Genomic DNA, 14,118 nt, shown 5'->3' with positions numbered 1-14,118 from the left:
CAAGTTTCGAGAAGATAGGTGCAGAGGTTTGGGGAGAACTGCACCTCAAGCTGCTGACAGACAAAACTCGTGACATAGATGACTCTGTGTGTATTAAGGTGCAGTGGGCTGAAAACTGCAGGGGTCGTGGCCCCTGCTGAGGCCACAAAGCCTGCCAGCTGTGTGTGTGCCTCGCTGGGGGAGTCTGTCTTCTGGGGCCCTGAGCCTCTGGCTGCTGACAGGCAAAACTCATGATGTGGGTTGGTGACACTGTGTGTGTGTTAAGGTGTGCCCTTCCTGGCACTGGGGCTTCTACACAACACAGCAGTGTGCCCCAGTGAGGCCTCCTACTACCTCATGTCCAGTCTACCACTTTATGTGATAATAGGTAAAATAACTTAGCTGTCTCAACACCAGTAGCATCAGCAGCAGCATCATAGGTACCCAAATGGAACTGTCACAGAGCCTTTCTTTTTATAAAGGAATTGACAGCAGGACATAAAGATGTGTTTGTGTTGGACATATAATGTTACTCATGGTGCGTGATGGCTTATCTTGTGTTTTTATGTAATTTGTGTATTATTTAAAAAAAAAAGGAGTACCAGTCTGTCAGGCCTGATCCTGAGAGGGAACAAATTACAATGCAAACCGCTTTTCAGAGCTGGGCCTATGAACTGCACTTCATCAGCCTCCTAGGTAGTAGGTACAGAAACTCATGAACTCAATATAGATTAGACAGTGGAATTCTGGCACACTGCGATCTGCCGGACATCTGACACCCCACGTACCTCTGCATTTTTAACTGCGCTGCTACATCCTCTGTCCAAGTTTGCGGATGATACAAAACTGTGGGGAGAAGTGGACACACCGGAGGGCAGGGAACAACTACAGGCAGACCTGGACAGGTTGGACAAATGGGCAGAAAACAACAGAATGCAATTTAACAAGGAGAAATGCAAAATGCTGCACCTAGGGAGGAAAAATGTCCAGCACACCTAGTGTCTAGGAAATGACTTGCTTGGCAGCACCAAAGTAGAAAGGGATCTCCGAGTCCTAGTGGACTCCGAGATGAACATGAGTCGTCAGTGTGACAAAGTCATCAGCAAAGCTAACGGCACTTTATCATGCATCAGCAGGTGCATGACAAACAGAACCAAGGTGATACTTCCCCTCTATCAGGCACTGGTCAGACTGCAGCTGGAGTACTGTGTCCAGTTTTGGGCGCCACACTTCAAGAGGGATGTATATAACCTGGAGAGGATCCAGAGAAGGGCCACTCATATGGTTAAGGGCAGGCCAAGCCCTACGAGGAGAGACTAGGGAACCTGGACCTCTTCAGCCTCCGCAAGAGAAGGTTGAGAGATGATCTTGTGGCTGCCTATAAGTTCATCATGGGGGCGCAGAAGGGAACTGGTGAGGCTCAGGACAAGGCACCCCTGGGAGTAACAAAAAATAATGGCCATAAGCTAGCAGAGAGCAGATTTAGACTGGACATTAGGAAGAATTTCTTCACAGTTAGAGTGGCCAAAATCTGGAATGGGCTCCCAAGGAAGGTGGTGCTCTCCCCTACCCTGGGGGTCTTCAAGAGGAGGTTAGATAGGCATCTGGCTGGGGTCATCTGAACCCAGCACTCTTTCCTGCCTATGCAGGGGGTCAGACGTGATGATCTATTGAGGTCCTCCTTTCCCTGATACTTCCCACCTAGCCTGTCCCTTCCCCCCTGATGCCTCCATTTCCATTTTCACTGACTGGCTTTTTCCCCTGCATTGCAGACCATGCCAGCGTCTGGCTTCTTTACTATTCCTTCCATCCACGACCAACTGCAGGTACTTCCTCAGCCTCACACAGGGGTTTTCAATGCAAAACTGGCATCCTGGGCAACTAAGCTGAGCTCACCAGGAGCCTCACAACTACACTGCAACCAGCAAGCGTCAGGCCTGTCAAAGACATAACAGGTCTGGGTGTTCCCCAGCCAGGGCTTTGTGTATGTGTGCATTAGCTGGAGGTTATGGTGCCTCCTACCCGCCTTTCATCAGGGGATCATTGTTCCTGGCATTTACGGGGCTGCCGCACCACAGGCAGTCCCACCAGGCCTCCCTACCCTGGCAGGGTGCAGTTTTAGTGGTCATCCCCAGGACCTGGAGCCTCTTCCTTCCCCATAGCCTCAGTCCCATACCTCTAAGTCTATCCTGGCAGGGGAATGAGCTCAGTAGGGACATGTTCTTCCCTTGCTGGCTGGTGATGCAGTTCGTGCCCCCTCCAGCTGACAGCGGGGCATTACTCGGCTTTTAAAAAACTCAGAAAAGGAAATTCGTGTAGACAGAGTTAGGAGGGTGGCACTCAGTCCATCTGCACGTCGAGCTTAGGGAACCCCAGCAGTGGGAGTTTCACCTTTAGGAAGACTAGCTGCTCCACCAAAGCAGGATCCGAGCAGGTGTGGTGGGGTGTCACAACACCCCAGCAATGCTGAACACCCTTTCACTTGGCACACTGGTTGGTGGACAGGTGTTGCCAGGCAACCAAGGCAAGATCCTGCCACATCTGACTGCAGTTTGCCCAGTAGGCCAAGGGGTCGCAGTCCAGTGGCTCCACATTCTCAGTAAGATAGGTAGCCACCAAAACCTCGGCGCTACCTACTGGAGGCTGGGGTCTAGTGCATTTGGACCCTAGCATTGAAGCCATGCCAGTGGCCTACATTGGCAGTGGCTGGTGTGGAGGACACTGGCTGGTGCTAGTGCTGGCACCAGTGCTGGTGCTGGGAGTGCTGACGCTCCCCCTCTTCCACATCCCCTCGCCTCTGCACTTTGGCCTCCCTGACTTTGTTGACCAGCACCTGCATCCAGTGATCAAGGGTTTTGGGGCTGCCAGTGCACATGCTCCCCTGCACCCTCAGGTCGCACATGCCCACCATCATGTGGACTGTACTAGACCGTAAAGGATCCAGCCATCTCCTGATGCCCTCCTTCAGCCGCCTCACCAGTGCCTGCATGTCAGCGGCCTGCCCCAGCCAGGAACATCGATCCCCTGGAACTTCTCCATTTGGTTCTCCAGTTCCCTCACTAGGGGGATCACCTGGCTGAAGAGGGCGTCACCAGCGCTAAGGGTCTCGGTGGCCTCGAGGAAGGGCTTGAGGACCACCAACATCTGGGCGATGGTACCCCACTCAGCTGTGTTCAGGGGGCCACTGATCCCAATTTCCCCAAGCAAGGCCATCTTATGGATGCTTTTGGTGGCTCCACCAACCTCTCGAGCATCAGGTATGTGGAGTTCTGCTGAGTCTCCACATCCTGTGTCATTCTGTGCTGTGGGATGCTCGGCTCTACCTGTTCCTCCCACAGCATCTTGCCCCCCTTAATGCTGCGGTGGAAGTAGCCCACCACCTTCCTGCATTTCGAAATCAGCTGGCTTGTAGCAGTAGTGGTGGCGGCGCCATCACTGGCAGCCCTGTCTCCCTCCAAGGCATTCCTCACTATCAGGTGCAGCTTGTATGCCACACAGCGGATGCCAACAAAGTTGGCATCACAGACAGCCTTCACTATATTGTCCCCATTGTCAGTGACCATGAATCCGCAGGTGAACCCGGCCTGCCCAGTGAGCCACCCCTGCACCATGTGGTTCAAGACCCCCATGATCTCCCTTGCTGTGTGGGACTCATCCAGCACCTTGGCCTGCAGTAGAGCCCACCAACGGCCTGACTGATTGCACCAGTGCTCCATGAGGGAGAGGTAGGCGTGATCACCACCCTGGCTGCTCCAGATGTCGGAGGTGAAGTGCCAGGCTACCTGCGGCCCTGCCTTGTGCAGCTCCTCCTTCAAGTACTCACTGCATGCCTCACACAGGGAGGGCACCACCACCCTGCTAAAGGTGGTGTGTGCAGGCACTTCGTAAAATGGGGCCAGAAGTGCAATGAACCGCCTGAACCATGGCCACTCAACTAGGGAGAAGGGCTGGGTATCCAGAGCAAGCATCTCCCCAGTGCTCTGGGTGATCTCGCTCGCCTTGAGAATGCACTCCCCTTTTTGTCCACCTTTTCACCCACGGGTCCAGGGTGGCCTGCCTCTGCCTTGGGGGAAGGGGGCTTTGGAGCGAGTGGGGGGCTTCACTTTTGGCACACTTGCACTGGTGCCAGGCTGAGCAGGAAGAAGGGCAAGGGGGTGCTGCCTCCTCAGATGCAGCAGCATCACCGTGGTGGAAAAGTGTCTCACAACCTTGCCATGGCTCATGTGCCTTCGGCAGTGCTGGCAGATGGCAAATCTGGGATCATCTGCCAGCTCAAAATGCTCCCACACTACACTACCCCCCTGCTTCTGGGCTGAGGCTGAGGATCCTGCCTTATCTCACTCCTCAGCTGAGGCTCAACAGCAGGAGGAGCAGCCTCAGCTGAGCCACTTGCCTCCACAACCTCAGCCTCCCTCCGAGGTACTGCTTTCCAAAGAAGACCTGGATCTAGGGGAAATTTGAGGGGTGTGGAGCACTAACTCTGATACCCCCTTAGTCCCCAGAATTGCTTGAGCCAATGAGCTCAGCCTCCCTGGTTCCAGCTCCTCCTTTGGCAGTGGGAGGGTCACAATGAGAGATGACATTGGGGTGGAGGAGACAGTGATTCCACTGCTGGTGCCCACTTCTAGACTGACGGGGGGTGGTGCAGGTGCAGGCACGTCAGGTGCAGACACTGCTCCAACTTCCTTGCTTCCACTGGCAGTGCTGATGTTATGGCTGCTTGGGATGAGAATCCATCTGTGTTTGGGCGGGGAGGGGGGCTTGCAGCTCTAGCTCTCCCCCTACCTGCTCTCCCTCCCCTGCCAGAAGATCTGGCACCTGCCTTTCCAGCAAGTTTCATATTAATCTTTCCTGTGCTGCAAAAGGTCTCTGTATGTGTGTCACTCCTTTTGTTGCATAGTTTCATAGTTAGTAGGGTCAGAAGGGACCTGAGCAGATCATCAAGTCTGACTCCCTGCCATGGGCAGGAAAGGATGCTGGGGTCAAATGGCCCCAGCCAGGTGTCTATCTAGCCTCCTTTTGAAGACCCCCCAGGGTAGGAGCCTGCACCACTTCCCTTGGAAGTTGGTTCCAGATCCTAGCTGCCTTGACAGTGAAGTAGCACATCCTGATAGCTAGCCTGAATCTACTCTGAGTCAACTTATGGCCGTTATTCCTTGTTACTCCCAGTTGCGCTCAGGGGAACAGGGACTCTCCCATTGCCTGCTGGTCCCCCTGGGTCAGTTTATAGATGGCCACCAGATCCCCTCTCAGCCTTCTCTTGTGGAGGCTGAACAGGTTCAGGTCCCATAGCCTCCCCTCATAGGGCCTGCCTTGCTGCCCCCTGATCATGCAAGTGGCACTTCTCTGGACCCTCTCAATGCTGTCCATATCCCTCCTGAAGTGCGGCTCCTAGAACTGGACGCAGTACTCCAGCTGCGGCCTGACCAGTGTCACATAGAGGGGGAGGATCACCTCTTTGGACCTGCTCGAGATGCATCTGTGGATGCATGACAAGGTGCGGTTAGCTTTCCTGACTGCATCCTCACATTGGCGGCCCGTGTTCATCTTGGAATCAATAACGACTCCAAGATCCTTTTCTGCCTCTGCACTGATGAGAAGGGAGTTCCCCAGCCTGTAGGTATGCTGCTGGTTCTTCCTCCCCAGGTGCAATACCTTGTACTTGTCAGTGTTGAAACCCATCCTGTTCTCATCCACCCACCTCTGTAACCTGTCCAGATCTAGTTGCAGCCTGTCCCTCTCCTCTAGTGTGCCCATTTCTCCCCACATCTTAGTGTCATCCACAAATTTGAACAAAGTACTTTTCATCCCCTTGTCCAAGTTGCTGATAAAGATGTTGAACAGTGCAGGCCCAAGGACTGAGCCCTGGGGAACCCCACGGCCCACATCTCTCCGGGTTGAAAATGACCCATCCACCACCACTCTCTGCGTGTGGCCCTCCAGCCAATTTGTGACCCATCTGACTGTGTAGGTGTTGACACCACAGTCACCTAATTTTTTAACAAGAATGGGGTGAGAGACGGTGTTGAAGGCGTTCCTAAAGTTCAGAAAGACTACGTCCACCGCGACACCTGCATCCAAGGATTTTGTGACCTGGTCATAGAAGGCCACCAAGTTGGTCTGACAGAACCTGCCTCGAGTGAACCCATGTTGGTTGCCCCTAAGCATAATCTCCCCTGCTGGTCCCTTGCAGATGTGCTCCTGGATAATTTTCTCAAAGATCTTCCCCAGGACCGAGGTAAGACTAATGGGCCTATAGTTTCTTGGGTCCTCCTTCCTCCTTTTTTTGAAAATGGGGACCACACTGGTCCTTTTCCAGTCCTCTGGCACTTCGCCAGAGCACCATGAGTGCTCGTAAAGCTGTGCCAGGGGTCCCGCAATGACCTCTGCTAATTTCCTCAGCACTCTGGAGTGGAGATTGTCAGGACCTACTGATTTTAAAATGTCTGGTCCCACCAGAAGTTCCCTAAGTCCCCACTGACCCTGGGCCTGGCTGTGCTTCCCCTGGGTCCGTCTGGGATCCTGGTTGCGGGGGGGAGATCTGGTCCCTGTTTAGAAAAATGGAGGCAAAGAAATTGTTGAAGAGATTAGCTTTGTCATCTGGTGCGACCACCAGATTTCCTAGCATGTCCTGCAGAGGCCCCATGTTGCCCGGTACCTTCTTTTTACTCCCTATATATTTAAAAAAGGACTTTTTGTTATCTTTGATCCAGGTCACTAGTCCCAGTTCCATCTCCTCTTTAGCCTTCCTAACAGTCCCCCTCCAATCTCGAGCAATGGAGGTATAATCCTCCTTGGTGATGGCCCCTCCCTTCCATTGGGTGTACCCCTCCTTTTTAGCTTTGAGACATTCCTGGATGCTTTTGGTGAGCCGTGGGGGCTTTTGAGCACTCTTACCCCCTTTGATCCATGTTGGGATTGTCACCTTTTGGCCTTGGAGGATCTTCTCTTCCTGGAGTCCCAACTCCCCTCCTCTCTGGGACCTCAGTGCCTCCCCAATTAGTCTCCTTATCTCATTGAAATCCGCCCTCCTGAAGTCCAGGGCTGCTGCCTTGCTGCAGGCCTTTGACACCCTGCGCTGGATGGTGAATTCCAGCAGGCGATGATCGCTATTGCCCAGGCGGTCAAGAACCTGCAATCCCCTCACCAGGTGCCTGTGGCCAGGACCAGGTCCAACAAGGCATTTCCCCAGTGGGACTGTGTACTTCCTGGGTTAGATGGAGGCCCTGTAACTTAGCTAGGAACCTATGTGAGTGGTCAGACCTAGCTGACTGCTCTTTCCAGCAGTAGTTTAGGTCACCTATGATGACCACATCCCTTGACTTAACTGCCTCTGCGAGCTGACCTGAGAATTCCCGGTCCAGCTCTTCCCCCTGGTTGGGTGGCCTGTAGTAGACTCCTACCATGAAATCCCTTTCCCCCCGACCCCCTTGTATTCTGACCCAGAGCACTTCAGTCTGCCCCTCTTCTGACCCAGTGCTGTTTGTTGAGGACGTGTATTCCTCTTTGACATAGAGCACCACACCCGCACCTTTCCTCCCTGTTCTATCCCTCCTGTACAGCCTATAGCCCTTGATGTTTACTGCCCAGTCATGCACTGGCTCCCACCAAGTTTCAGTCAAAGTTTCAGTTTGTGTTAGCTAGCAGGAGGGCAAGCTCCTCCTGCCTGTTTCCCATACTACAAGCATTAGTGTAGAGGCATTTAAGGCCTCCTGAAGGTATGTGCATCACCCCCTTAATCCCAGGACTATCTGGGCCCCTGTCTTTTACTTGGATATTTCTTGTGCTCGTTGCCTGTCTTGGCTGGGCTGTTCTTGGCTTGGTATTCTGTGGCTCCCTCCATCCTCATCCTCCCCTTCCCCCGACAAGCCTGCCAGAGGAGATTGGCCAACCTGAAAGAGAATACATGCTTACCTTTGGGAGAGAAGTGAAGCCCATCCCACCTGAGCATGTCTCTTGTCCTGAAGTATGGGTCATGGTCCAAAAAGCTGAAGCCCACCTCGAGACACCATTTCCGAAGCCACAAGTTGACCTCTCTGATGCAGGTCTCATGGTGTTGTCCATGTCCACTCACTACAGTTCAGATGAGAAGACCACCTGTGCCCCTGTCTCCTTCAGCTTGCCCCCCAGAGCTTGGTAGTCCTTCATCAGGTGATCAGGGCTGCTCCTGGCCGCATCATTAGTGCCCACATGGATTAGGACCATGGGGTAGTAATCAGTTGGCTGGATAATGGCCGGGATCATCTCCATCACATCCTGAATCCTCGCTCTGGGCAGACAGGAGATGCAACATAAAACATACAGCTTTGTGTTATATGTTTTATTCCCTCTGTTGCATGCATGCACTGGCCTCTTCTTTGATTGTTTGCTTCAGTGTTAAGAGCTATGTAAAAATTGTGTGCTGTCTGTCTTCTTCTCCTATGAATACCTGATTTTTCTTCTTTATATTGTGTATGTGCATGTGTGCAATCTGTGTGCCTCCCTGCACAGTGATGGATCAAGCTGGCAGGGAAAACACAGCTTTCTTTTTTCAAAGTTTGAGCAAAAAAAAAGAGCAAATATAAATTGAAAGAAATTAATTGAATGGTAATAGTAATAGTAATTGAATAGCTAAACTAAATCCTACCCAATCCTTTCTAACAACAAAAAGGAGCAGGCAAGTTCAACTACTAAGTAAAGTAACCAAGCTGAGATGCTTGAGTCTACTAGGGTACCTTTCTCACACAGTTCCTGAGAGGGAACAAGCTAGCAAAAGGCACAGCATACATCCAAACAGAGGCTTTTATGCTGTCATTGGAAAGGCTGCCAGAGAGAAATCCTTCTCACTAGGCACCTACACATGTCAGTCTTTCCCCCTGCTCCCCCCCCCACACTTCCTTTCCCTCTTCTAACTTTCACTTTCAACATCTGAAGCATCTGAAGCTTTTCCGAAGCGCTTTGGACAGCTTAAATGAGCCCACGCTTCGCTGCAGGCATACTGGTTTGGATGCTGAAGCGTCTGAAGCACCCCAAATCTGAAGTGCAAGCCAAAGCCTCGCACAACCCTAGTAGAAAGCATTCAGGGGTGTGTCCTCCTCCAGGGCACTAATGGTACCCTGCATACAGCACTTTCAGCTGTCATGCAGTTGACTTGAGTTTGAGTCAGACTTCAAAACTCCTTCAGGGCAAGGGAGACCAAAGATCTAATTTTAAGAAGGGGCTTCAATCCCAGTTGTGCATGTACAGCTGAGCTCAGTATGTGCAAACACCAGCACACATACTGTTCTAGCATCAACATACACAGATTACTGGCTGAACATGCACATAATCCTCAGGGTTAGAATTTATTGACTATACAACCAAGACCTTGCATGGAAAGGCTGCAACCCCAGCAAGAACACTTGTAGAAAATCAGCCACAAACTTTTTCTCAGATAAAGTGCTTGTTTCATATAGGCCCTCCCTGCCCTTCATCTTCTGCTCTGTGGCTCCCCTGCACTTATGTCATGTTGACCCTGGAAATGTGCCCACGTTCAGAACTGAGTGGATGACAGCATACCTGAAGAAGAATGTGCTGCATTTGAAAACTTGTCTATCTCAACCATGCAGCTGGTCCAATAAAAGATATCATCTACAGGAATCCTTGCCTCAGACACAAACATGATGTTATTAATTGGTATTTTTTTCTTACCCAGATTATAAATGTGTGTATACTACTTGCAATTCCGACTTTGGGAGGCTGTGGGAGTAGGGATATGAAGTTCCCTCCAAAGCAGTGCCCATTAACCCAGGCTCTCCAATAGCACAGTAGAAAAGTTCTTGATATCTGGGAGTAATACACCTGGGCCCCCAGGTTTGCCTCAGTTGATAAACTGAGATTAGTTTTACGTAGAATACTTTAATCCTGATAATCAATGTGTCACCAGCATTTAAAATTACTTGTTTGTATATAAAGTGCTAGGATTGCAAAATACAAGTTTCCACCTGCATATTGCATTACATACCTTCATAACTGATTTTATTTGTGATGCTAATACAGTAATTAAGCCTCTGCCTGAAGTCTGGGTTCAGATCACAGTTTTATGGAGTTTTCACTCTGTGGCAAAAGAAACCCGATCTGTCTAAAACTGTGTATTAAATTTCAGCTGTCAGGCAGATGGACATTCTCTACAAAATGTGAACAAAATCTACCAAGTCATTTATAAGTCTGCATTTTAAGCACTGGAGCTAGTACTCAATGGCTTTGAAAACAGCCCAGGGCAATATGTGAGTCCATGGATGTAAAAAGGGAGAGGTTGTCAGGAGCTATCCTACTTCTCTAAGCCACACACATGCCACCTGCAGTGCAGGTATTGTATTAGTATCCATGCTAAGGCTAGTCTTCCAAATTAGAGGGTGGAGAGCCTGAAGGTGAGGCCCAAACCACAGCCAGCAGAGCTAGCCAGAAAAAGCAAGGAGCACATACTGCATGCTGCAGGAGATGGCTAGAGGTCTTGCAATGCCCCGGCTGCCCCAGAACTACAGAAGGAATTCCTGGCTGAGGGCCTGATCCAGCATTCACTGAAACCAACGCAAAAGCTCCCATTAATTTCAGTGGGCACTGGGCCTGGCACTTAGCTACAAATCCTCCTGCTCCAGCTTTTGGCCATTCCAATCCTGCAGAGCTGTGTCTGGCCCACAAGTTTGTCTGACATAAGTATACTTCTATCACCAAAGGGAAAAACCAGCTCAGACAGTCTCCTAAGAGGAGGAGTAAGACTTTCTATAATTCAGCCCAGAGGCTGAAATTTTAGGAGGAGTGATTTAACAGACTTCACCACAGAGGGTGAAGCACAGAGATGACATAGCTGTGCCTCTTAAGAGACTCTAAAAAGACCTAATCCTGCAGTTCCCTCTTAGGCAAAGTTCTTTTAAGAAAGCACTTTGCCTCAGCAGAGTACAGGGCAGCACCTGTGTGATACAGTGATTTTAAACCCAGAAGAGTTTTAAATGGCTTGGGTCAGCTGGGGATCTACATTAATGTGATGTGGCAGCCACTTCTTCTCTCTGCTTTAACTTCACAATTGCATGATCATTACTTTTGCCACATCACAAGAATATGACCTGCAGGCTGGATTTGTGGCTTCCTGGGTAATTCAGAACAAAATAGAAAATACAGTGAGACAGACAGATCACACATGTGCTAAAAAGCTGCACTCCCAAACTTATGTGGAAATAAATAACTTTGGGTCAGCCTCCTCCTAGGGATCTTTAATAACATTCGTGCTCCTAAGGTCTTTGGAAAACAGAGCAGCTCAGCTAAGCTGGAGCCAGTTGTGACAGTTCAAATGCTTCCCACAGCTGGTGCTGAAAAACTAAACCAATTTATTGAAAACGATTTATTTGACAGGACAAACTATTTCACTTTGTTTCCTTTACTTTATTCCCAATAGGGAGTTCAGGAAGGATCCTAAGGGGTGTCTGAGTTACTTCCCTCCCTGGCAGACAGTCTCAGACCAGCAGTCAGGCGAGTCATGGTTGTCCTTCCACAGACCAGCTCCCATCAGGGCAGCTGAAACCAGAACTTGGATGACTCAGGAGCAGCCGCAAGTGCCGAGCAGAGGAGAGAGGCGGTGAGCCACGAGTGCTGTTCTGTGAAACGCATGCACAGCAGCAAAGTTTAATGACTGCAGATGTGATGTAAAACAGGAAAGAAACAAAATATTGTCAGCTAGGCAACAGTCTGGGGCCCAGGCAGCTAGAAGCAATTACAGCTTTAACAAAGCATCCTCTTTATCTGTGTTACAACTAAGCTTTGCCTTTTCTGATCCTAAAACTGCTGCTATGACCAGGGCACTGCTGATCTCTCCCAGGGCCAGTACTGTTCCTGGCCACTGCCTTGCATTGTGAGAGGGAGAGAGAGAAAGAAAGACGCCCCCCCCCACTTCTCTCATCCTGTGCTTCTCTCCCTTCCTGAGGTCTACACATACTGTTCATTTCCTCATTCTCACACAAGCCACCCTCTCCCTTAACCCCCCCACTCCACCCGACACTTACTAGATCCTCACGTCATTTCTTCGCCCCATCCCCTAGAGTTACCTTGTCCCCCATCCTTACTAGCCAAGCACTTCTGAAATGACTGCTACTGGTGCAAGTCATTTTTCAGCCAGACTAAGCCAGGAAAAGCATAACTGTCTCTCATACTGTCACACACCAGTCTGCTTCGACCTCCCCCTCCCTCTGCCCGCGTTCCAGTTTTCTCGCCTTCCTCCTTCCCCTCTCATGCTCCTTGGTTACCGCTCTTATGCTGCCTCAGAGCTGCGCTTCCCATCTCGCCCCCTCACACTCCTGCACTTCCACACACCCACTGCCCTGTTCTGGGTGTGTGAAAACGAAACTGTCAAATTTGCCAGTCTCTGAAGCAGGAGCAGCCTTTCTGGCAAAAGAGATCTTGTGGTTTTGCTTTGCAGTTCACACACAGAGCATGGCAAACAGTTGAGGGGATGGTGGTGGGAGGGAGAAAATGTCAGTGTGGCCCACACTACCCCACACCTCCACCCTACAGAGCTGTGTGCTACCAGTCTGTAGTACTGAGCATACAGAAAGGACCAGATTCTCTCAAGATGACACTTGAAACTAAGCTAAGGGTCTCAGAGCACAGGTTATGGTTTTCCCATTTTGAGGACTAGTCTGCACCATCCCCAGACCTGCCACTGATCCTGTAGTTGTCATTATAGGCCTGCACTACGTTGTCTCTGGCATGGGGTCCTTAATGGATCCTATGCCAGTAGAGAACAGGTTTAGCCAAGTTCCACTGCACCATACTACCTCCCCCTTTCTTGATCCATTTCTCCTTAGCACACTCTCCCTGCCAGAGGTACCTGACCATCCAGAACAGGACTCAGCTGTACCAGCTACACGCCAGCAAATTTCCTTTCCACTACACTTGCTGACAAGGCACTGAACCCAGAATCCAGCCCTTCCGCACCCCTGGCCGGATCTCCTCTGGTGGTCTAGCCCAAGCAGTCTTAGAATTGTACAAGAATTCGGATTCAGCAATATCCTAATCCTTGCTGCCCTTCCAGTGGTGAGCAGAATACGTTTGGATACTACAGGAGATGGAAAATAACGCTGGAATCCAAAGGTGCCTACAGGCTGTATGGTAACTGGGAGTGAGCAGCAATGAAGGAGTCATTGGTGATAATGGAAACAGAGAAGGAAGTGGTGGAACTTGGAGCTGGGAGTGGAGCAGGTAGGAAAGAGGATGGCCATGGGCCTGACTGGGAAAGACAGTGAAGAGGGCAGCTGAGAACAGCCCCTGGGGAGGATGTCTCTGGGGACTGAAGTGGCAATGAGCCGGTTGGAAGGGACAAGCAAGAACAGCAGTTGGGAAGAGATAGGCTGGAGAGGGTCAGCTGGGTTAGGGTTAGGATTAGGGTATTAGAAGTGGAAGAGAATTCAGATGGGAAAAGTAGAAAAGACTGCCAGAAAGAGTGGCTGGAAGTGACTGCTGAATTCTCCCAGTCCATTTACAATGGGGAAGGGTTGTGGGGAGATGGTGGTTGAGAATAATGGTTGTTGGTACAAGACTGGGCAGAAAGGGACACATTAAGATTGACACCTGGGAAGGGGTGTGAGAGAAGACAATTTGGAAACAATGGGAATGACATTTGGGAGAAGAAAGGGAGGTGAGACTGGCAGGGGCAAATGAGGAATGACAGCTGAAGCAAGTCAATGGTGGGTGGTATGTGTTTGCAGGCAGTGTCATTTTGGAGGAGGCATCAACAAGGTACGAGTCACAGAAAAAGCATTAATAGAAGGCAAAGTACATGTGTGAAAATACCAGTGAAGGATGGGCAAGTGAGAGGAGAAAAGGAAAAGAAACCAACCAAGAGAGAAAGAGGAAAAAAACTGTTGTAGGGAGTATGAGTGAGCTCTTTGGTATTATTTCATATCTGTATTGTAGGTTTGGCACCACTGCAGTGCTCAGAGGTTTTAAGCAGATTTCATAGATTTCATAGACATTAGGGCTGGAAGGGACCATGCAAGGTCATCGAGTCCAGCCCCTACCCCAGGGGCAGGAAGTCAGCTGGGGTCAAAGGATCCCAGCAAGATAAGCATCCAATTTACTCTTGAAGGTGTTCAATGCAGGTGCTTGAACCACCTCTGGTGGCAGGCTGTT

Source organism: Crocodylus siamensis, chromosome 3, assembly GCF_052110815.1.
Source record: "Crocodylus siamensis isolate JL-2025a chromosome 3, ASM5211081v1, whole genome shotgun sequence".
Taxonomy (NCBI): Eukaryota; Metazoa; Chordata; order Crocodylia; family Crocodylidae; genus Crocodylus; species Crocodylus siamensis.
Note: the sequence above shows the minus strand (reverse complement) of the source record.